At 40.8% G+C, this 22260-nt stretch overlaps 1 protein-coding gene across 10 annotated transcripts in view; it reads right to left on the reverse strand.

Moving 5' to 3' along the window:
* Positions 1-22260, reverse strand: part of TLE4 (TLE family member 4, transcriptional corepressor) — a 178103-nt gene that overhangs the window by 150242 nt on the left and 5601 nt on the right. The gene's annotated exons all lie outside the window — the stretch shown is intronic.

Consider the following 22260-nt stretch of genomic DNA (forward strand, 5'->3'; position numbering starts at 1 on the left):
TGATACAGTAAGTATGTCACACGCAACTTCAACACCAATGGCCAGCTTCTACCCAGTGCAGCTTACCACCCACAGCAATTTCTGAGAGTCACGACAGAGAGCACATAAGAACATCCTGCTGGATCAGACCAAAAGGTCCAGCATCCTGTTTCCTAAGCAGTCCACAAGCAGGGGTTGAAGCCAAGATCTTTATCCTGCTGTTGCTCCCTAGCAACTGGTATTCAAAGACATGCTGCCTCTGAAGTTCAGGGGTCAATATAGCCATCCGAACTAGTAGCCATTGAAAGGTTTCTCCTCCATGAGTTTTTTTAAGTGAAGTTGCTGACTGAATTTCATCATCATCATAACATGCTATGCTCAAAACACTTCTTGTTCTACGTGTAGGGTTATTCAACACACCACCTTATTAGATGGTAGTTACCCTGCATCCTTAATCTGCTGGTATGTGTATGCATCTCACAGTACAGGCATTATCGAACTGGATCTCAGAAAGAAGAAACCTACCATGGATATAATCTCGCATAGATTCAAAAGGAAGAAATATACCCTCAATTTAAGAGACAATTCACACACTCTTTTCAGCATGTGTACAATATTATACAGTGTACATATGTGCAGTGATTTCACATACAGCAGCACACTTCCCATGTGTACCCTGCAACTGAGGGGGCCTGTACTCAAATTCACTTTGAAAATGAATGCATGTAGCAGTTTGTATAAAAACACGAACATGTGTACACAAAACATGTAATGTCTGAATAAGGCTATAGTATCTTCCCCATTCAACCATGGAACTTACTGGGTGTCTCTGGGCCAGTCATGTATCTCTCAGCCTAACCTACCTCACAGGTAGGATAAAAATAATCCTTGTTGAGGATAAAAATAACCATGTACACCGCTCCAAGCTCCTTGCAGGAAGAGCAGGATATGAATGTTAAAAATAAATAAAAATAATAAAAATAAATAAATAATGTGATGTGCACCTTCTGAACATAATCTGATTTATAACATTTTACTGGGAATTAAAAACAATGCAGGAGATATCTCATTCTTAAGTCATTCATTTGCTTTGCCTTTGGGGTAGGGAAAGTGTGCAGGAAATATAAACTGGGAAAATGAAAGAATGCATTATGGAATAAAGCTTGAAAGCCTCTCTTTAAAAGAAGGATGCCCTACTTCACAGGGTTGTTGTGAGGAGAAACTCAAGTATGTAGTACACCTCTCTGGGCTCCTTGGAGGAAGAACGGGATATAAATGCAATAAATAAATAATAAATAAATAAATTCATACAACTTGGAAATTATTTTGAAAGATATTCTAGTTTGCATTTTATTACGTGGATCAAAAATTCCTAGAAGTTGTCTTGGACCAGACAAGTGTCTATAACCAGTCAGTGGCTATCCCCTACTCCCTTTCAACTGGATCTGAAGCAGATTAGCAGTTTGACGCCAGTTAAAGGGTTATCACAGGGAGAAAACTGATCATGTAAACATACCCTAGGGCAAGACTATCATGAGGTTAAGTTTGATTGACACATCGCGGGCCTTAACTCCATTTACTTTACAGTGGTGGTGCCAGAAAAATAATGAATGTGACAAAGATCTTTGCCTAATAATAATAATATTGCAGATGTCTGAATGTAATATTACTATTTTAGATAGAAGTCACATTGAGGGAGCGTATGTCCATCCATACAATACAGCTATATGTGACCAATATATATCCCCCCTGTCCCAATACAGACAGATGTGACCCATAGATATTTCATTTTTTACAGACTAATAATAAACTAATTTAGAAATATACCTCCAGTTTTCAAGCAGAACAGAGTAGTATGTCTTTTAAAAGTGGCAAACACTCTAGCAGAGGAGAGAGAGAAGTCCAGACAGTCAGTGATATAGAGACATACACAGAGACAAGCTCTACACACACACACACACACACACACACACACACACACACTCATATAAGATGTTGTTTCTTTCCTTGTTAACAAGTGATTGTGGCATCAGTTTTAATAACTGACCTTCTCTTTAAAAGAACCAGATGTATACCAATCAGAGAGATGATGAGGGCTTGAGGGTGGATACATGTACTCCTAGTAGCCTGGTAACACTAATGCATGGATCAGCAACTGAATCAACATTAGGGGCCACATAAGAAACAGATGAGAGAGGCCCAGAGTTGATCTATATAATTTACTTGCATGTGATTAGGGTAACTTATGTAACAGGTCCATGAACATGGTAGCTGCCAAAACACAGGATACAATTTGTATTCTAATATACTAAGGAATTTTGGACAACAGTAAAGCCTCTGGCGGTAGTTGGCTGAACTGTGATTATGTCACAGAGGACTGGAGAATACTGAAGGGTGCTATTGGCTAGACTGCCCTAAGCCTTAATAAAATCTTTAGCTGTTATTGCTTTGCTGCTCTGAAGCAAGGCAGGCAGAAGAGCCTACGAAATTAGAGGTAGAAGCAGGAACCCCAAAATGGAGATGGCAGAATCTGAGGCGGCAACAGGCCAACAGGAGCCATGGCCTCTAGAAAAGGAAGGCTGGAAAGATGAGTGGCTTTGAGGCATTAAAGGAACTGAAGAAAATCAGAGAAAGAAGAGGGAAAACAAAACTGTCTGAAAGGATGAGTAGAGGTGCACATGGCGAGGAATTACAGTGGAAGACAGACAGAAATCTACATGAGGATTTGCATTAAACTATATAAAATACGAAGAATTAAGATAGCTATCTACAAGAACACAGGGAATTTAGAGGGGGGAAACTAAAACATGAAAACAAGGAATATATAGCTTTAATGTTTCACACCAGTGCAATTCAGCAATTGCAAGTCTCCTTTTCCAAGTATAGGCAAAACTCTTTATTCAATAGTACTCTTACTTCAAAATTAAAATTTGACTTAAGCTTTAGGAAATCATGAGAGCTGGAAAATAAAGAATATGTTCACTTGCCTCTTAATTTCTAATCCTCAGCACCATGATAACTTATTAAAAACAATACTACTTTTAATACCACTTATTTTTTTAAAAAAAAACCAAAATAACAGCCTCTCGGATGTCTACCAGGAATCTGTGACCTCTACAGAAGTGTCTTAGGGTGTGGTTCATCAAGCAACCTCTGAGTGCTTTTGGCACAGCCCTTTGTTTATTCAACTAATATTCCCACCTTATCAACAAGTGTTCAAGCTGGCATTACAGTCAGCCATATTTTTGAAAAATCCTTTGAATAATCCTAACAACTTGAGACACGAGTTGCCTAAAGCGAATTACTGAGTGGAGTAGCTGAACAGGAATTTGAACTGGAAATTCACCATAACCAAAATGTAGCACTTCAGCCCATACACCACTCTAGCTCTCTTTTGGCAAGAGATGACAGATTACTTTAGTTATTTACTCAGGAAGAGTGCCGATATTCAGAGAAGCGGTGAGAGAGGCTGTGCAACTGCTCACATTTCCAGTCTAACATGAAAAGAGAAGCACTAACATCTCCCAAGAAGCGGCCTGCACAAGCAATATGCCAAGTCCTCCTTTGCAAGTTGCACTGAAACTTCATGTCACCTGCAGATCCTCGGCTGCCACCTCTTTGAACAACTATGACCATTCTTAGAATGAGGAAGCTTTCCTTCCTTTCACAACCACTGCAGCCCCAAAGCACTTGACATCTCTCACACTAAAACCTCTTCACACATCAACTTGGTACAAAAAAAGGATTTTCTTAATTTCTCTCTGCCATTCCCCCAGCCTCTAAATCACTGTTCCATTAGGACTTCATACAGATCTCAAGGAAGGGAAGAAATGCATTACAAAAGTGCATGTGATAAATTCAAAATGGACAGCAACAGGCGAAGAACAAACAAGAATACTTTGGTCAGACTTGTGAAACTAAGCATGAGGTGACAAAAAGGAAAGAGACTGACAGTGAAGCCACATGTTGACTAGCTTAATGTTTTTAACTGTTTCCGTGGTTTTTTGCCACTAAGCAATGCAAAGGCTTACTGAAGACCTGTCACCTTCATATTAATCTCCTTTGATCTGTAATCTTATTCTCTCATAATTTGTTCCCCAGTTACACAATGCCTTGCAATAAGATATGTAATTCTTTTCATAAATGACCAAGTCTGTGGTTTTTCTACTTCAGCTTTTTATAGCAGTAAACAATTCTGCAATGCTTAAATCTACACACCTTTATATTAATATTACTGATGTGTAGCCTATTCTATCCCAGGTCTCAGGGCAAGCAACCATTTTTCTTTATCTGTTTTCACAGCTCTGTTTGGTAACTCACTATTATCCCAGCCTTGGTGCTGCAGTAAAGAGGAACTTCTTCAAGGCCAAACGTTGGGGAGCTATAATTAGAATGCAACTCCCATTTGGCCAAATCTAATGTTTCCCACAAGACTAACCTGTGAGCACCATGGAATAATTGCAAATTTTCCAGAGATGAACGTGATTATTTCTGTTAAAAATATGTGACCACTACACACCTGGGAATCAACCACTCACCATCACAAACATGACACTCCTCTTTAAAATGGGATGAAGACATAAAACTGAACGTTAAAAAGATGCACTCTCTCAAACCTGCATGTGTGGCATATATATATTTGCCCATTTCTTTGGCACTGTCCAAATCTGAGCTTTTCTCTGAAGAGTAGCTGTCTTACTTGTGCCATGTCACATGCTCTTTTCCCCTCTCTCTCTTTTAAAAATCTCAGACAGTGCTGCTGCTGTGGTGGACTCTCTCCCCCTTACATTCAGTTGTCTCACATGCTAATACACTGCCATCTTTCAAAGAGAGTACTGTGAAATGGGAAGGCTGTCATACAGAGTGAATGGTACTGCAGGGAAATCGGAGACGTGTAGAGAAAACTAATTAAGTAATTTCTTCCCATTGTTCCTTGTTCTCTGCAAGCCTCCCTCAGACCAAAACTCCAGTGTAGACTTTGATTGACTTAAGCCTGACATGCACTGCCTCTTGTGCCTGCATAACAACACTGGCTAGTTTGCCAAAATGGCTTATACCAGCACAAGAAAAGCAAAGGCCAAAAGATTTTTGATTTACCCCCCATCCAAACCGCCATCCCTGCATCCCCATTTTACTCTCTTAGCAAGGCCTTCCTCTCCAATCCTGCTCACTAATATAGACTTGCCAAAAGGCCCATGAAATGTAAAGGCATGGCGGGAGAGAAAGAAAGTCTCCAGCACTTCATCCTTTCATTCTCCTTTGGTAAATGGGGTGGAGGGAATAATGGAGCAGAGATGGGCCTCCAGACCTTCCCCAGTATTACTCCCGCCTCAGACCTGCTTCCACCCAATCTTATACTGCCCTCCATGCTGTTCCCTCCTATTCCTTTCTAATGCCCCACTCCCACTGGAGAGGTCTTCCTCTCTCTCCTGCACCTATAGCTTTTGCCTCAAATGTCCTCCCTTGCCCTTTTCCCCTACCCCACTCATTCTGTCCCTTTCTACCACCCCTCAGCTTCTGTTACCAGAGGTGGTAGGATGGGAAAGCAGAAAAGACACTAATCAAAGCATCAGGAGTCAGTGGCTTGAGCATCCCTGTATGCGGTAACATCCTAGGCTCCAAATCTCAAATTGCTTGGGTGCTCTAAGTGCTCAGCCTTTCATTGCCAGTGGAGGCCCCAAGAGAAACAACTGTTGGTGTTTGTACTGCCAATTAAGAAGAACCAAAAAGCAAGTTCTTCCCCAACAATTTGAATAAAAGTGCAGGGGAACAAAAGTGCAGGGGAGAGGCAATATATCTTCAGTACATTGTTTCTTGGTCACTTCCACCACATTTGGTTCCTTCACTTCCCTCTGCATCCATTTCATTATCCTCATTATGACTGTGTGGACTTTGCCTTTTCTGCTTGGTCCTTGGTTCTACTAGTGTGGTCCTCAATAGAGAGAAAAATCACGTGGTTTAAATATCAATCGTCACTTAAGTGCATCACATTTTGAAATACATTAAAAGTGGCAGCCATGTATAGATTATCTAAGGGCTGGCTGTAAAAAGGGTAACATTTGGGAAACTGTTGCCAAATTATCACTACTTGACAGTTCAAAAACTACTACAAGCCACAGTTTGTCACTTGGGCCCATAGGCAGCAGTCCTGTTTAATGCACATTTTGGTCAGCACTGCACACCTGTCGAACACATTGCCATGCTTGGTTAGACAAGAAGCAGCCCTGTCAGGTACAGAACTGATGGTGCAAGGACTTAACGTGATGGAGCAAGCTAAAAATATAGTTGTCTAATAATCCAATAATATAGTAGTTGAAATAATCACAGCAACGTAGTGAAGCCCATTTAACCCTTTAACAGGGATCCACAATTTTTGACTTAACTCACTAGACAGCCATTGTTGTGGATTGCCACGAATCTCCCTCAGATACTTTTCTGGCACACAGGCAGAGGTCATAGGAGAGAAGAGGTCTTCCCTCATTTGCACTGATATGGAGATGGTAAGAAACAGTGGGAGCCCCCCACTACTACTCAGAAAGGATTCCTGCTGTTTCTTACCTTCTCAAAAATGAAAATGAGTGAAAATGAGACCTCTGAAGAGGAGAAGTGTGATGCCGTGTGTCCTGCTCATCAGACGACTGGGGGCACTCACCACTGGCGAGCTGGCAAGTGGATTCGTAGATGCCTGCCCTTTCTCATAAATCATGTACAATCATTGTTCATCACCCTACACAACATTCAGACTAAGTTGGTCATGACTAATTCCCATGGAAATTAACAGTACTTAAGATAGTTATGACTAGCCATCTCACTGGGGTTTAGTCATGACTAACTATTCTGCATGCTGCCCACTGTATTTGAACATAAAATACTTATCCCAACATGCAACATACTTGGGAACAGTGTATTCTGTACAGAATCACTTATTGCAGAATAGTCCTGTACAATATATTTTAATTGTAAGGAGAAAACAAACAGTGCTTCACTCATGAAGAGTCAAAATATTCATTCACTTGAATAAAAGCTCTAATTTATCAAGGTTCTCTGCCAATATTTGTTTCAGATCTTGTTTTAGACTTGAATGTTATCTCTATCACTTAGCACTCCTACTTCTCACATCAGCAAGGATGGAGGAGTCTAGACTATTTCAGCTGAAGAGTTATTGTTGAATTTTCATTCACAAATGTCAAACTACGATATTCTGCCCTAATAATACTCTTCATTCATGCCAAACCATTCCATCACAAGCTTTTCTCTAATTTTTGAAAACATCCAGCTGCATTTTCTGTATTTTTTGAACCACAAAACACTTTAAATGAGCACATTCCATGGATGCTTTCTTTTGCTAGCCTACAGAAGCAGTTCCTTAAGGATTCATGAGTTAGGAGAGGACAATCAGTGGACACTACTATGCAGGCCCAAACCTCTATTAATGTACTGTTCACTGCTAATGGAATACATGGATAGGCACAGAACCTCCACAAGGTCCCATTGGGAGGCGTTTGAGGGAGTTAGGAGAGATCACAAGGCATGCCCAAAAAGTATTAGTGGGAAGGAAGCCTAGATCAAACCAAACATCAACTCCATATAGAAAGTATGTATGCTTTGCAGCCCCAGAATGCTCAAATCAAGGTTCTGAAAGGAGTTTCTCATCCTCCTAACCATTACAGGGCATAGTCAACAACACTAGAAGTTTCAGAGGGAGGGGGCGAAGAAAATTCCCTCCTGACAAGACCCATAGCCCTACATTTCATCTTCCTGCTGCCATCAATGTGCTATTCTGTCCCTTCCTCACTAATATTACATATATTTCAGATCTAAAACAACTTTGTCATGATTTCCACTTGTCCTTACTATTGTTAGCTCCAAACTATGCAAAAAGCTGAGGGCCAAAGGCTCAAATGGGTAGTCAGAAGTGGAATTTATGTACAATAATGTACTCAACATGGTTCAATATAAAAAGGCAGCTTCACATATATAAGGGAGCTTTGCATGTAATGGTGACCCATGAGGTTCATGTGAGCACCCACAGCCCCATGAGCGCATGCTCCCCGCTCATCCTTGGGCAACCTCTACTTCCTTTCCAGCTTCTGATATGTCAAGTTTGGTCATGACTTCCGAACCCACCTGTCTCTGCATATCCTATCCTTCTTCCATTAGGGAATCTTGACATCTGAGATTTAAAGTATGTTACAGATGTTGGGTTCCCCCATGGAAGAAGGGCAGGATATGCTGAGATTAGTGGGGGAACCCCAGAAGGGCACACTTCTGGGGCTGCAAGTGCTCATACAAACCTCAGGTGCCACCTTTATGTATGAAGCCACTAAGTCTTAGGGGCAAAGACTAGCATTTTCTTAATCTCATGGGACTAAAATAACTTCTGCAATTTCTTTCATGGAAATAAGATGATTTATGTTCTCTTTTGCTTCTGATACAGACTATGCCCCGTTAGGGGCATGTGAAACCATAGTTTCTGCTACATGAACAAGCCTCTATTCTGCTCCTGTACTGGGGTGGAGATGCTTTGAGTAGAAAGCTGACTTGTCCTTGATTCACCAAATACTGCAGATATGGAAATTCTGAGGTCTTGGGCTTCCAGCTGGCTGATGGTGCAGTCAAGAGGTGTTGTGGCACAGGGTTTGGAGGAGTAATATGCATCCCAAGGTAGAGGAAGCTAGAAAAGGGTTAACAGGGTGTTAAAGTGATGCCATTTAATTATTGGCTGCCCTATTTGTATGGGGCTGGGGGATGACATTCACCTCTCTACAGAGGGATGCAATATGTTCATGTGGAATCTGCAGCAGGACACTGCACAACATTTTAATGAGCAGGTAGGGCAATGGATGCTAAGGAAGGTTAGCTCCCTCTAGTGTCAGGTTCAATGCAAGTTAGGAGGGAAATTAGAGTTAGGCTCCCCCACCGTGCTATTAGACTAGCCACCTACTGGTGCAGCGGGGAAGTAACTTTCCTAGGGAGGAAGAATTGCTGGTTCAAATCCCCGCTGGTATGTTCCCCAGACTATGAGAAACACCTATATCGTGCAAGAGCAATATAGGAAGGTGCTGAGAGGCATCATCTCATACTGCGCGGGAGATGGCAATGGAAAACCGCTCCTGAATTCTACCAAATAAAACCATAGGGGTCTGTGGTTGCCAGGAGTCAACACCAATTTGATGGCACAACTTTACTTTACTCTACTGAGTATTCTGAGGCAATGGCTTGGGGATCCCTTACCAGCCACTTGGAACCAACCAACTTGGGAATATATGAGGGTCACCCTTCCTCTGCACAGCCCCAGTGATTTGTATAAAGGGCCATTCTTCCCAATATCTGATATTTATCCTGAAAGCAATTAAGCTTCTCAAATTCCATTTAAAAGCACAATGTGTTGGTGTTCTCCAGTGCTTTCTTTTATAAGATGAGTGGCCATGAGAAACCTATTCTGCCTTCCCAACCTCGCAGACCAACATTTCTCACAACGGTGCAGTGATAGAAGAAGCTGCACTTGCTAAACTTCTCCTTTCCATGCTGTGTTTTTTTAAGCACTGAAGCATTGCTGAAGGCCAAGTGTCATCAACCTGAGTGGCTCAGACTTTCTCAACAGTGACATTAATCTTCTGTAGCCCATTTTATCTGTGCAACATGAAAAAGCAGGCTACTGGCAAGGCCTAGTGGCCTTGAGCTCAATCTCTCCTCCCCTCAATAGGCAGCAATCACAACTCATAATACACTCCCCAACTACATTTCTATCTCCAGCACACAGCCCCAGCCTATAGCTGGTGGATTTTGTTTTTATTCTCTCCTTTTTTTCATTCCATTTCACCATCCCTCTGCAGTATTAAATTTCCAAACAGCTTTTGCTGTCACTGCCTACAAGTACCAAAATGCTTTATTAAGTCTTTGCAGAGAGCATATGCTGGGTCTTGTTGTATTTTGATTTGTGGATTCTGGGTTCAAGATCTGAAAAAGCAAGGGGGAAAGGGGTCCCTTTGCTTTCAGAAGTGCTTTTCCAAGACAGTAAATCTGCATGCTCGGGCTAAGGATGCAATTGAAAACAAGGTTGATGGATTAACAGCAGCATTACCATAGGCCTTATTTACTGTTTCTATGCTGGTGATGCAAAGGGCCTGTAGTGGTTGAGTGGCTACTCCTCACTTTAGTTAGCCCTTTATTTGATACCTTCCGAAATAAATTGGGGCGGGGCGGGGGGGGGAGAGAAAACCAAGATGAGTAAATGTAGATTTGGATCACACAAACCATAAAAGAAAAAACCACCAATCAGAAGGTGTTTTTCTAAATATCATTTCCATTTATTTTTACAAGATCTGCACTCTGCTTGTGACACACCATTCGGTGCATAGCACAGATTGATCTGCGAGGAGCAGATGGCTGGCTGACCAGCCTCATAGCAAATGACTGGCTGTCTAGTATGTTATACAGAGTTCCTCCAAGATATTATAGATTCTGAAAGTGCTTGTTAGCCAGTCATACTGGGCAGAGGAAAAAGCATGGAAAGTTAAAGGGAGGCAATGACACAGCTCAAGTCATTTGGGGACTTGGTAGTCACAGAAAACATGTACTAACTTTAATAGACTAGGACTGCAATTCTATGCACAGTTAAGCTGGGAGTACGCCTCATTGAACACAGTGAACTTCCTTCTGAGTAAACATGCATAGGATTGTGCAATAAGAGGAGCAAGTTATGAGTGGATACTTACATGTGGCTTTTTTATTCCCATCGTCTCTTGGAGAGACCATGGACACAAGTATAGTCTTGTATGCAGCAGTAAACACCCAAAGGACTTATTTTTAATATATATGCCCTTCTTAATTCTCCCTGTTCCGCTCCTTCAAATTTAGAAGCCATTGACCAAAAGCATTTAACACCATCAGAACAGCACCAATACAAGAACCACGATAAAAGAGAAACCAAGTGGCAGTGCCTCCGGACACGAAGCCAGTTCGAATGGAGACCTAAAACAAACACAGAGTAGCCTGTCCCAAGGCTATTCAGAAAAGGCAGGTCTTCACTGATGCCTAAAGGAATGAAGAATAGGGATCCAGCAAGCCTCCCATGGAAGGGCTTTCCAAAGCGTTGATGCTGCCGGAAGGGTGGGGGGGAAGAGACAGTTCCTAGCAGACTGCTGCCAAATCTCATCCAGGAGAAATCCTTTGAGCAAGGCTGCTGAGGCTATGTACAGTCTTCTTCGAGTGTTTTCAAACAAACAACAGGGACACTGTACCAGTGTACCTGAATGCACCAGCAAGTAACAGCCCTAGCCCTCAGAAGCCTCAGCCCCACTCTGAACATGCATAGGGATGCATCTGTAAAGATAAATGCTATAAGCATGTTCAGCACAGGGATGAGGCTTCTCATCAGCACAGGGCTTGCTGATGTGCTCTTGGGACACCGTACCCAGGTATAGCACACAAACACCATTTTTAAAATACTGTAACATCCAAAGAGGACTTATGAGGATGAAGTACTTCGTTGGTTGCTTAATTAAGTACTGCAATGTGGATTTATTGAATATGCACATACCAGACACACACTCTTAACGCTTGTTGGTGTGAAGCCAACCTGATTGCAGCATATTAAAGAACACAACATGGTACTGATCTGAGATCGTGAGATCCAGTATTTTTCAAGGCACATTTAGTCCCCATGCCAGCAATAAAGCTCTGTAAGCTCAGCTGCTCAAGATGCAGGTATCAAACGCAGTCTTCAGTTGGCCAGGACAAACTTGACCATTCCCTTCATGAAAAGAGGAAACAAAGGGACTGAATTCCCAACAAAATCAAAATCTCTCAAAATATGCAGCATGCTGCAGGTTCAAACATGTACTTGCTAGAAGAGAAAGAATAAGGGGAGTTCTTTCAGGATACATAAACAGAGATGTTTCCACATATATTTCATACAATCAGAACCTGGAAGCAGTTTATACTCTAAAAAGGTACACAAACCACTCTCAAGCATTTGGGATATGAAGTGAGTGGGAAAAGTCATGCTCTCAGTGCAAATGCCAGAGACAACTCAACAAATAGAATAGAAATGTCAAAAAGGAAAAGGGAAGGAAAAAAACCCAAACACACCAAAACACAAGTTTCTTTCTCCTACTGACAATGTTCCCCAGACCAACATACAACCACAACAGCAAAGCTTGAAACAAATCAAATATCACCAATCAGCCAATTATTTCTATTTTAGAACCTAGAAAAAGTCAATTTAGGCAGGCTGTGAAGATAGGTAAGGACGGTGTCCCACATGACTTCCTCCTACACATGACTTCAAGATGCATGAAGGGAAGCAGCCAGAAAATAGCAGAAGATCCATGACTTTGGAACATACAGATAGCTAAGAAGCAAGCCTGAGAACATGCTTGGCTAATTTCTCCCGAGTTCATCTACCATGACTGTACATTTCAGATTCACATCTGACTATTTGCACAGTACCAAGATGAGTATCATTGGCCATTTTCCATCGGTTTCCTAAAATCACCTTTAAAAGGCAAAAAGGACAATGCAACATGGCAGACAGCTATGAAGATACATCAGCCTTTTACCACTGACTGTTGGAGTCAAATACGCAGAAGCAGTTCATGCTGTAAAATCATTTGAATTATCAAGTGATAAATTGCAGAAATGATATTCCAGAATATTTTAAATGGTTAGGAAAAAGTGTGCAAATCTTTAGAGCATAGTAAAGAGACCATAAAGTACACTTGCCATGTTTATCTTTTAGTAGTACATCAAACCCCACACAAATGCATGCGACCACAAAGGGACCAATTTGAGTTTACTGTGGGAACCTTGACTTCCCGGGCTTTGAACATTTTTATCATCAAAACACAACATCTCATTAGAAGCTGCAACAAACATTACACACTATTTGTGAGGGAGAGAAAATTATTCCAAGAAGTTTCAGTCTCATAACTACCATCTGTTTACCACTTGTGGTATGCTCTAATTAAGTACATGAATTAAGTACTATAGGTATAATGGTCAATATACTTATATGTGTTCTATTCCACTGTTTCTCCTTCTTCCAGAAGCTGAAGGAAGCTAGATTGCAAAGGGAAGGAGGATAATCTAAGGCCACAAAGATAAGGGGTGAAAAGTTGAAAAGAAAACAAGTGGGCCTCTTTCACTGTCGGAGAAAGAGAGAGAGCGCACGCTCACTCATGGACACGCCTATTAAAATCATTTCTCTCTGTAACCCTCCTTTTATTCCTCCCATGCCCTATTTGACTAAGCCTTCAAAAAGACAATATATTTTTCATAGTAATTAACACCACTGAGGTATATCACATATTAACTCTTGTTAATAGTGTATACCAATCAAAACAGCAAGCACTGGCAATAAGTGTTAACTACTGTGGTAAGGGAACAACAACATGCATACACCCCCAGATATCATTGATATTATGCCACTTCTGGTAGTGTATAGAAACCTCATAACTCCAGCTAGCTCTGTAATAAATTCTACTCCTTACAGTTCATGGTATTGGCCTGTATGGCCAGAGCTTTGCACTGCAAGTCCTTCTGATGTAGAGAGTCATCCTTGTATGCAATTTTAAAAAAACTAAATCCTCGATATTAGGAGAGAGGAATTTACAGATTCAACTATATAGACAAGTGTGAATTGTCTTGCTAAAATTCATATTAATATATTAATATCTGGGACTCATCTGTAAACCAAATGTGCCTTATACTACTCATGGATTATTTATTTTTTACCATATACACATATGGTAGCAATGCTACTCATATGACTTGCCTTAGACAGGCTGCAATCCAGATACGGGTCCTGACTCATCAGTTGAAAATGCATATCTTATATGGCTTCCACAGACCTACAGTCTCAGAAAGTAAATTGGACCTTTACAGTTCTAAACTGAATATTCAAACATGGTGAAAATATTACAATGAAACCCAAAGGTGTAAAAAGGTATGGGACTGATCTAAATCTTACTCACACACCTTTTCAAAACACAATTTCTCTCTCATTGTGTGAAATGGTAAAAGGTAAAGTGTGCTGTCAATTCGATTTCAACTCCTGACACCTACAGAGCCCTGTGGTTTTCTTTGGTGGAATACAGGAGGGGTTTACCATCGCCTTCTCCCACGCGGTAGGAGTTGATGACTTTCAGCATCTTCCTATATCGCTGCTGCCTGATATAGTACCAGCGGGATTTGAAACGGCAACCTTCTGCTTGTTAGTCAAGCATTTCTCCACTGAGCCACTTAAGGTGATACAGGCAATACATTTTCCACACCTGAATTAAAACTTCATAGGGCCACTGAAAAGCAGCTAAAATTCTTTTGAGTCCCACAGGTCACCAGTTGGCCATCTTGTCTAGAGCGACAGCAGTGGCTTAGGTGGAACCATTCCAAATAAGAGGCTGGAGGACTGCAGGCCCCATGTTTTGCAAAGAAAAAGGGGTCAAATATCAATTCAAACACTATTATGAAGATTGGTCTAAAGTGAATTAGGAATAGGGATGTGGTTCGGCACCAAACTGGTTCAGTGGCACGTGAGTGGGGGGATTGCTAAGTGGGATCTTTTAAAAAACAAAAAGGACCAGGTCCTTACCTGCTTTCCATCACCACATGTAGATTCCTGCTGTGGCAGTGCTCGTCCCAAGAACCACCGCGTGGAGCCGGCGTGCACATGGCATCCGCGCATGAGTGGGTGACATTTGCATAGTCAGCATGGTGTTGCAGACCACACAAAAGGTGCCTGCGCATGCACAAACACCATGTGCATGCCAGCATGACGCATGGGTTCTTGGTACGAGCACCACCACAACAGGAAACTTCATGCAGCAGCGGCGAGCAGATAAGGACCTGCTCTCCTCTTATTTTAAAAATCCCACTCGCTGCTCCACTCCTCGTGGTACAGTGCCAATCGGTACACGGACCTCCATTCATAAACATCCCTAATTAGGAAGAACCGGAGCGGGTGCATTTCTTTCTTTCCTTCATGTTTAAAAATCACAATATAGGAAATCTGCCAAAGCTTTCCCTGGTATTTACTTCTCTAGCCATGGATTTTAACTTTTTACATCCAAATCCAAAGATTTACTTCACTGTACAATGTATATTTATAATGGAGCTTCCCTATTGTTGTACCAATGTAATATCATAAAAATGATGTTAATGCCAGCCTCGTGGGGGTTACTCTAGTATTGCTGGCTGAGATGCTGGCACAAACATTTAGATCTACGCTTCAGTGTACTGACAATTGGTCCAGTGTTTACACACTTCAATTAAGAGGAATATTAGAGGCTTTGTTTATTAGAGGCTCACCACTGCAAGCTGACGTGGGTTTTCTAATTAGCATCAGACCTGCTGAGATCAGTTCTGCTTTTCAGCATAAAGGCAATGGAACATTACATGTCACAGCTACCACATTTTGCTGAAGACCAATAGCAACAACCATCCCCAATCAAGTGAATAGCTAAATCATTTCTGAAGCAGAATGGTTCATTTCGAACTATTAGGTTGCTAAAGGGGCTTCTATAGCCTTTTGAACATACACACAGTTCAAGAATGGCATTTAATTTGACCACAGAAGTAATGCTTTGCATAATGAGGACAAATCCAATCCAACCAACCCTACTGTTGTCATTTATGAAAACTCAACAGTTAATAGAATGTTGATCAAAATCATGGAAAAATCCTCATTTGAATCATCAAGAGCAGTTCTACACTACATACTATAATTATGTTTGACATTACCAGAGACACACAAGTGTTAAAGGATGTGCATGTGCTGCCGCAAGAAAACATTGGCTTAAGAAATACCTGCCGCAAACAAGACAGATGCATGAGGTGTTAAGCAGGATGAACACAGCACCATAGCTCTGTGGTAGAGCACCTGCTTTGCATGCAAAAGGTCCCAGGTTCAATCCCTGGCAATTCTAGGTAGGACTGGGAAAGACTCTTGCTTGAAACCTTGGAGAGCTGCTGCTAGTCAGTGTAGATAAGGCCTACTCAACTTAGCGCCACCCCCCCCAGCTGTTTTTGGACTATAACTCCTATAATCACCGGCCACAGCGGCCAACAGCCAGGGATTATGGGAGCTGTAGGCAACATCTGCAGGAGGGCCAAAACTGAGCAGCCCTGGTGTAGACAAAAGTGAGCTAGGTGAACTAAGGGTCTGACTCAGTACAGGTCAGCTTACTATGTCCCATCTCCAAGGGCAGATGCAACTGTGGTTGGTACCTTGTTGCCACACCAGTTTCCTCCCAAAGAAACATGTACTAGGCAACATACTCACATTTTACAGTGTACATTTACATGTACCTGGAAACCCGGTATGTCTCTTTACACTCTTGTGTTCATGTTACAGGTATTTCATCCACACTAAACCTGCTTTCTGTAGGAAACAATGTACCTGCAGCAATAATTTTCAGGTCAGAAAGCATGAAGATACCCCTAAGTGACAAGGTCATTCCAATGTTGCTGAAGATGCATTAAAAGGAAGGCAAAGCCCACACTAGGAAGAACACACAGCCTATACAAATAGCCTAGGTGCATGGAGTTGGGCCCCTTCTCAATTATGCAAACAAGGCATTCTATTCACCATCTACCCCTGTGGGACAATGCAGCCTTATATAGATAGTATTCACAATTAAATGAAAATCTAATTATTCAAATGATTCTGTTCTCTTCCAAGCAATGAAGGTAAATGAGGCCTATGCTAAACAGAATGATGCAGCATTGCAATTAGTACTTTTATTAAAGCGGGGGGGGGGGGGTATTTTGCTATGGATCTGAAAAATATTACTACTAAGATTCAAGTAAAAATAAGTCTGGTACGAACAAACATTTATAGTTCAATGAAATTAATGAAAACTAAGGTTTGCTAGATTAAGCCAATCTGTGCTCCGTGACATGTTGTTAAGGTATATACCATCACACTCTTCATTCTTAGTAATGAGCAGGAAAAAATGGGAATATACCATCAAAGTTTTCCATCTTAGCAAAGCAGCTTGAGTCATAATACAGATTTGTGTTTAGGAGAGGAGGAACATATCTTCACAACTCCTTCTGGAAAGAGCTCCCTAGCACAGGTTTCTGCCACAGGATGTAACTTTCAACAGCATCTTTTTACTGAAAGTATACTTAAGGATCTCTACCTAAGAGATCCAAAAAAACACATAATGCTTTAAAAAAACGAACATGAAAATGCTGTAATTCCCACCTCCTTGTTCAGCAAACATGAACAAGTATATGCTCCAGTCCCCCACATTTCCCCATCTGTTTTCCATGCATATTGCTCTACAGCATGAGCCCCTAATACCAACATCATCTTCCCTATCAGCAATCCCCCCACATGCTCATGAGAAGGCTGTGTGCACCCAGTGTTATTTGTGAGGAAGGATATGGCCTGGGCCTTAAGTAAGTTATTTGGCTGAACCAGCATCACAAATTAGGCTGGATATTCTTAAACAAGGACAGAAGGACTTTGCTTTCATGTTGATTTGTCAACCCCATTTTATCTTTTGCAGTTTGATTAGTAGTAGGCTTCCCTTAACAGTGAGAGATGCTGCAGTCTTAAATCTAATATAGCTTATTTTGAGGCTTCCAGGTTCTTCTTCTGACTAGTCACTGCTTATATCTCGATTAAATTTTTCCTACTGTTTATAATGTAAAGAAAATGCAAGCAATGTAATTTAAGTTGGTTTGCCAGCTTTCCTTCAAACAGAGGGCAATATATCTCCAGCCATGGATTAATATAGCACAGATACATTTTTATTATTCTACTCACATGTGCAACCTCATTTGCAATCCAAAACATTGGGATAATCAGGAGGTCAAACAAACAGGGCTGCCATTTAAACATTACACAAATGTTTCTGGAATGACCACAGATCACCGAGATACATGACTAGAATGTAAGAAAATGTATACTCCTTCCAATTTAGCGGCTACTTGAGCTCACGAGAGCGCCAACCTGCACATAAAGTTCCTACACACGTGGGATTTGCAAACTGTGCTATTCCCAACAATGGAGTGAATCAGGAAGCCTGTGCTCACAAGGAGTCCTTTCCCTTTCCTTGTGGGGGCAATCTGTGTAATGTATGAAGAGAAGCCATGGCTGAGATACCTTACCTATCTGAAGAATATGTCTACATACACAAAAACACATACACACACCAATTCCCTACATTTAAACAAAAAAATGGTGCTCCTATAACATCTATAATATACCAGTCATTCTCAACGATGTAAGCATTTTGCTGCTGTGAAGATGAAAAATAGTCAAAACTTGGCTCTAAATTAAACAAACTGATTCCCATCTTTAGTCTTTACCCAAATAATTCACTGAAACGCAAGCAGACTCAAGGCTAGCATGTCATATGAGCCATATATTAACTCAGTCAGCAATAAATCTCCTCCTCCCCTCCAAGCTCTATGCTACTTTCTTAAATAGCTCACTATAAAGCCCCAACCTAATTAAAAACATCTTCCTCTAAAACAGCAGCCTTGATTTCACTTATTTACACATTAACTGCAGCCTCCGTTTGGCCAATCCAGTCTATTCCCTGTACTACGCGAGGCCTTTTATCTGCCCTGGACAGCATTTTCTCCAGCAGATGAAGTAGATGCCGATTGATTTGCTGTCGAGCATGGTAAATTAATAGCAACAAATTGCTGAGGGCCCCATCTCACTGCACCACCATGCTTCGGCAGTTTTGCTTTATTTGCTCCATGATGGGCAGCAGTCAGGCCTCTTCAAGTCAATTTCTTCTTAACAACCTGCAATACTTTTCAATGGTGAAAATAGAGCTGTTCCTTGTAAGTCAGAAATCAATATCCTATTGCCCTTAGAAAATGCTAAACAAGCAGTATTGGCAATCCACTTGGTACCAGAGGGTATCAGATATAATGCAAATCCATACCGCTTCCCTCCTTGTAGTTATTACAGTTTGCTAAAAGGTTCCTAATGCCATTTATCATCATTTACCATCGACTACTGCAGCTACGATTATGATATCCTATCAGCTGGCCAGAGCCCTTTCATTTCTACTCAATTAATATTTTAGCAGCACTCAAATGGTTGTTGCCCAAGACCTGTAATAAAATTTACATGGATTGGAGTGAAATGGCGGAAGACAAAGGAGAAAACTACTGTGATTTTATTTATTTATTTATTTGGAAGAAAAGAAAATTTGATGTCCAGCTTCAAGATCTGAACTTCCCAAAATATCTCTAGGAAGAGAAGATCAGTTTAAGAATTCTTCTGGTTGGTTGAAGTACAGAACAAAGCATCACTGTACTCTTCAGTCAGAAAAAGACAGAAGGATATTTCCCTTCCAATGGTCCTATTCATAAATGTCTTATCTGCAGTCAAGTGCAGATTCTCATTTTAGGGAATAAATCACCAATATCAGATTAAAAGCATGGCAAGTCTTACTTGACTGTAATTATCTATAATGGAGGGATTGTTTTACTAATATAATAATCAAGCAATTAAAATACCAAAAAACAAACCATCTGAATCGTCAGAAAAATAGAATTTAGCATTGCCGCAAATTCTTGATGGAGGACATGTTTAAGAACAAAAAAACAAAATCAGATACTTTTTTCAAGAAAGCAAACTTTTTATACTTTTAAAGCCCAATTGTGAACATGCTTCCTTGAACCAGACTCACTTCCATGACAAGCCGCAACTATATTCAGTATTGCCACCTTAGTCATCAGATCTGAGTATAAGGAAGAATGTTCGGGTTTGATTTTATATAGAAATACACAACCAGTTTTTCATCTGGCACCTCCCAATGCATCTAACCCCACTCTATTGATCTCAACAGCAATTGCCAAAAACATAGATTAAACTTTTTGGGTTTAATGCCACACACCGGGTTTCTTTTAAATAAACCAAAATAAATTCAGAGAACTAATTCTATCAGTCTAATGCTATTTACTCAGTTACCAAAATCTAAATTAATTATGTTCTCAAACATAATTGTTAAAAATTGGCAACATTATGCAGGCTTAATTAAGATTAAATCCAATTTACTAAATGTACTTTAATTGGTACTAATTACATTAGCTTTCCTTTCAGAATGACAAATTCCCCATAGGTTTCACTTTAATAGTCTTCTATCAAAATCAACACAGGATGACTGATGATCAGCCCTGTGAAAGAGGAGGGGAAAGAAAGAAATCGTGCCACATCCTCTTCACCACACTACCCCAACCTCAACTCTCTCTCTCTCTCTCTCTCTCTCTCTCTCTCTCTCTCTCTCACACACACACACACACTTACTATGTGTATTTATCCTTTTATCAATTTGCTAAATCACAGTCAGGACTCCATCACAGCCATCATTTTCTGTTCCAATGAAAAATTTCTCTAAAAATAAACACACCGTGGCTGGGAGCAGCCAAGAAGAACATATGCTTGAACGGGGCGGGCGGTGGGGGGGGGAGGAATACACAAAGGTTTCAAATATCAGGGCCACCAATTACTAGGGTACTTCCAACGACTCCAGGGAGCCCTACTTTTGAACCCTCCGAGACGCAAATCTAATAAGCCTAACCTGATCTTGAGAAGTAGGCCCAATTATGCCGCAGGGCAACTTCACTGCATTATTGCCTGCTTTCCATTACAAGGGCAGCCAGCAACTACATCTGGAAAAGGAGCTAAGAGGAACCAAGGCTGTCTGCCTAAGAAAATAAATAAAGACAGATAGGCCTCTGTGCTGGGGGCGGGGGGGGGGGGTGCAGAGGAGGGGCAGGGAGAAAGAAAATATAATAAGTAGGTGGTTTGCAGAGCTGTCTGTATTCCATAATGTGATAAACTGCCCTCAGGATTTTTCTATGATTGAATAAAAGAACAAAACCCACAAATAACCCAAAAAGCAGATCACTCAGTCTCGGCTGGGTAGAATGAGGTACAGGGCGGGCGGGGGAGAGAGAGACTGAAGGATTAAAGGTAGAGACGAAAGACTTGTCCCCTTTTAAGTGGGTAAGTACATCTGTGAATGTGCAGCCTTCAGTGTTTCCACACTGTGAGATGGGGAACATTCTGAACAGGATGTTGCAGACTCTGAACTGGAAGGGGGAGAAATACTATGATGCTCATTACCAAACCCACATATTACACAGTGGAGAGAGATGAGCAGATAAGGTTTTTAGAACGATAGTTCGATGAACAAGTTTCTTTGTTGTATTTCATTAGAGTCAGCAGCATGCAATGGAAGTATTAAGGAGTGTTTTGTGTGAGGGTGCAGTGTTTACATTACTAATCTGAATAGAAATGACAGGAAAGGAAAAATGATATTCTAATTAAACTCAATCTTTCAAAATCCACACATTTATAAAATATATAACTTTCTCAGAACGCCTTACTGAACATCGTTTCCAAAGTGAAATATTGGAAATAAAAATTAAATTGAAGCCCTTAAAAAAAAAAAAGCAGTGTACTCATTTATTTCACATCTAGGTTTTTCCTCCTCCTCAAAGATGTTTCCCCCCCCAAAGTCTAGATATGTATATTTAATTATTCTAGATGTACTGGCAGATGGCTCTTTTGGTACACCCATGCAAAACCCTATGGAAAACAGATCCATGCAAATCTGGATACCAATTTTAAATATATGTGCTATGTTAAAATAATGTAATGCCATTAAAAATGTATATAGCTGAGCTTTTAGCACCAATTTATACAGACATCTTTCCAATTTTTAACAAGGCCCGGTTGGAAAAGACTACATAATCCCACTTTCCTGCCCCCCTGCCATGCAACGTTCCCAAATTGCTCGCCTACCACACAACGCCTCAATGTTTTAGCAGGGGCAGTTCATGTATATGTACTTTTTTATGCCACCAAAGAAGAGATACAAGCTAGAATACACTAGAGTGTGTGCAGGTATTGTACCTGGTGTGGCAGGTTTGTAATTGTGTCTAGCCTCTTGAAGTGCAAAATACAGGAACAAAACACAAAATAGCAAATAAGATTTCAGAGTCAAATTATCTCAAGCATAACGTTAAATTACGATCGCAAGCAAGTATCATTCCATTCTGTGATACTTCTGATGCCATCCTTTCTTTCCACAATACACAATTCTCAAAAACTTTGATTAATCACATTTTTAAACAAGTCCATAGGATTAAAGAAAGATTTATTGTTTGTTTGTTTTAAGAACTGAACAAGTATTATACTGGAAACAAGTCAAATTTTTCCTTCTCCACTCAGAAAGGTTAGGCTCATTTAACAAGTTACAAAAGGAAGTCAGTCCAATTTACTAAATCACACTAGCCTAC

The sequence above is a fragment of the Hemicordylus capensis genome, chromosome 2 (assembly GCF_027244095.1).
Source record: "Hemicordylus capensis ecotype Gifberg chromosome 2, rHemCap1.1.pri, whole genome shotgun sequence".
Taxonomy (NCBI): Eukaryota; Metazoa; Chordata; class Lepidosauria; order Squamata; family Cordylidae; genus Hemicordylus; species Hemicordylus capensis.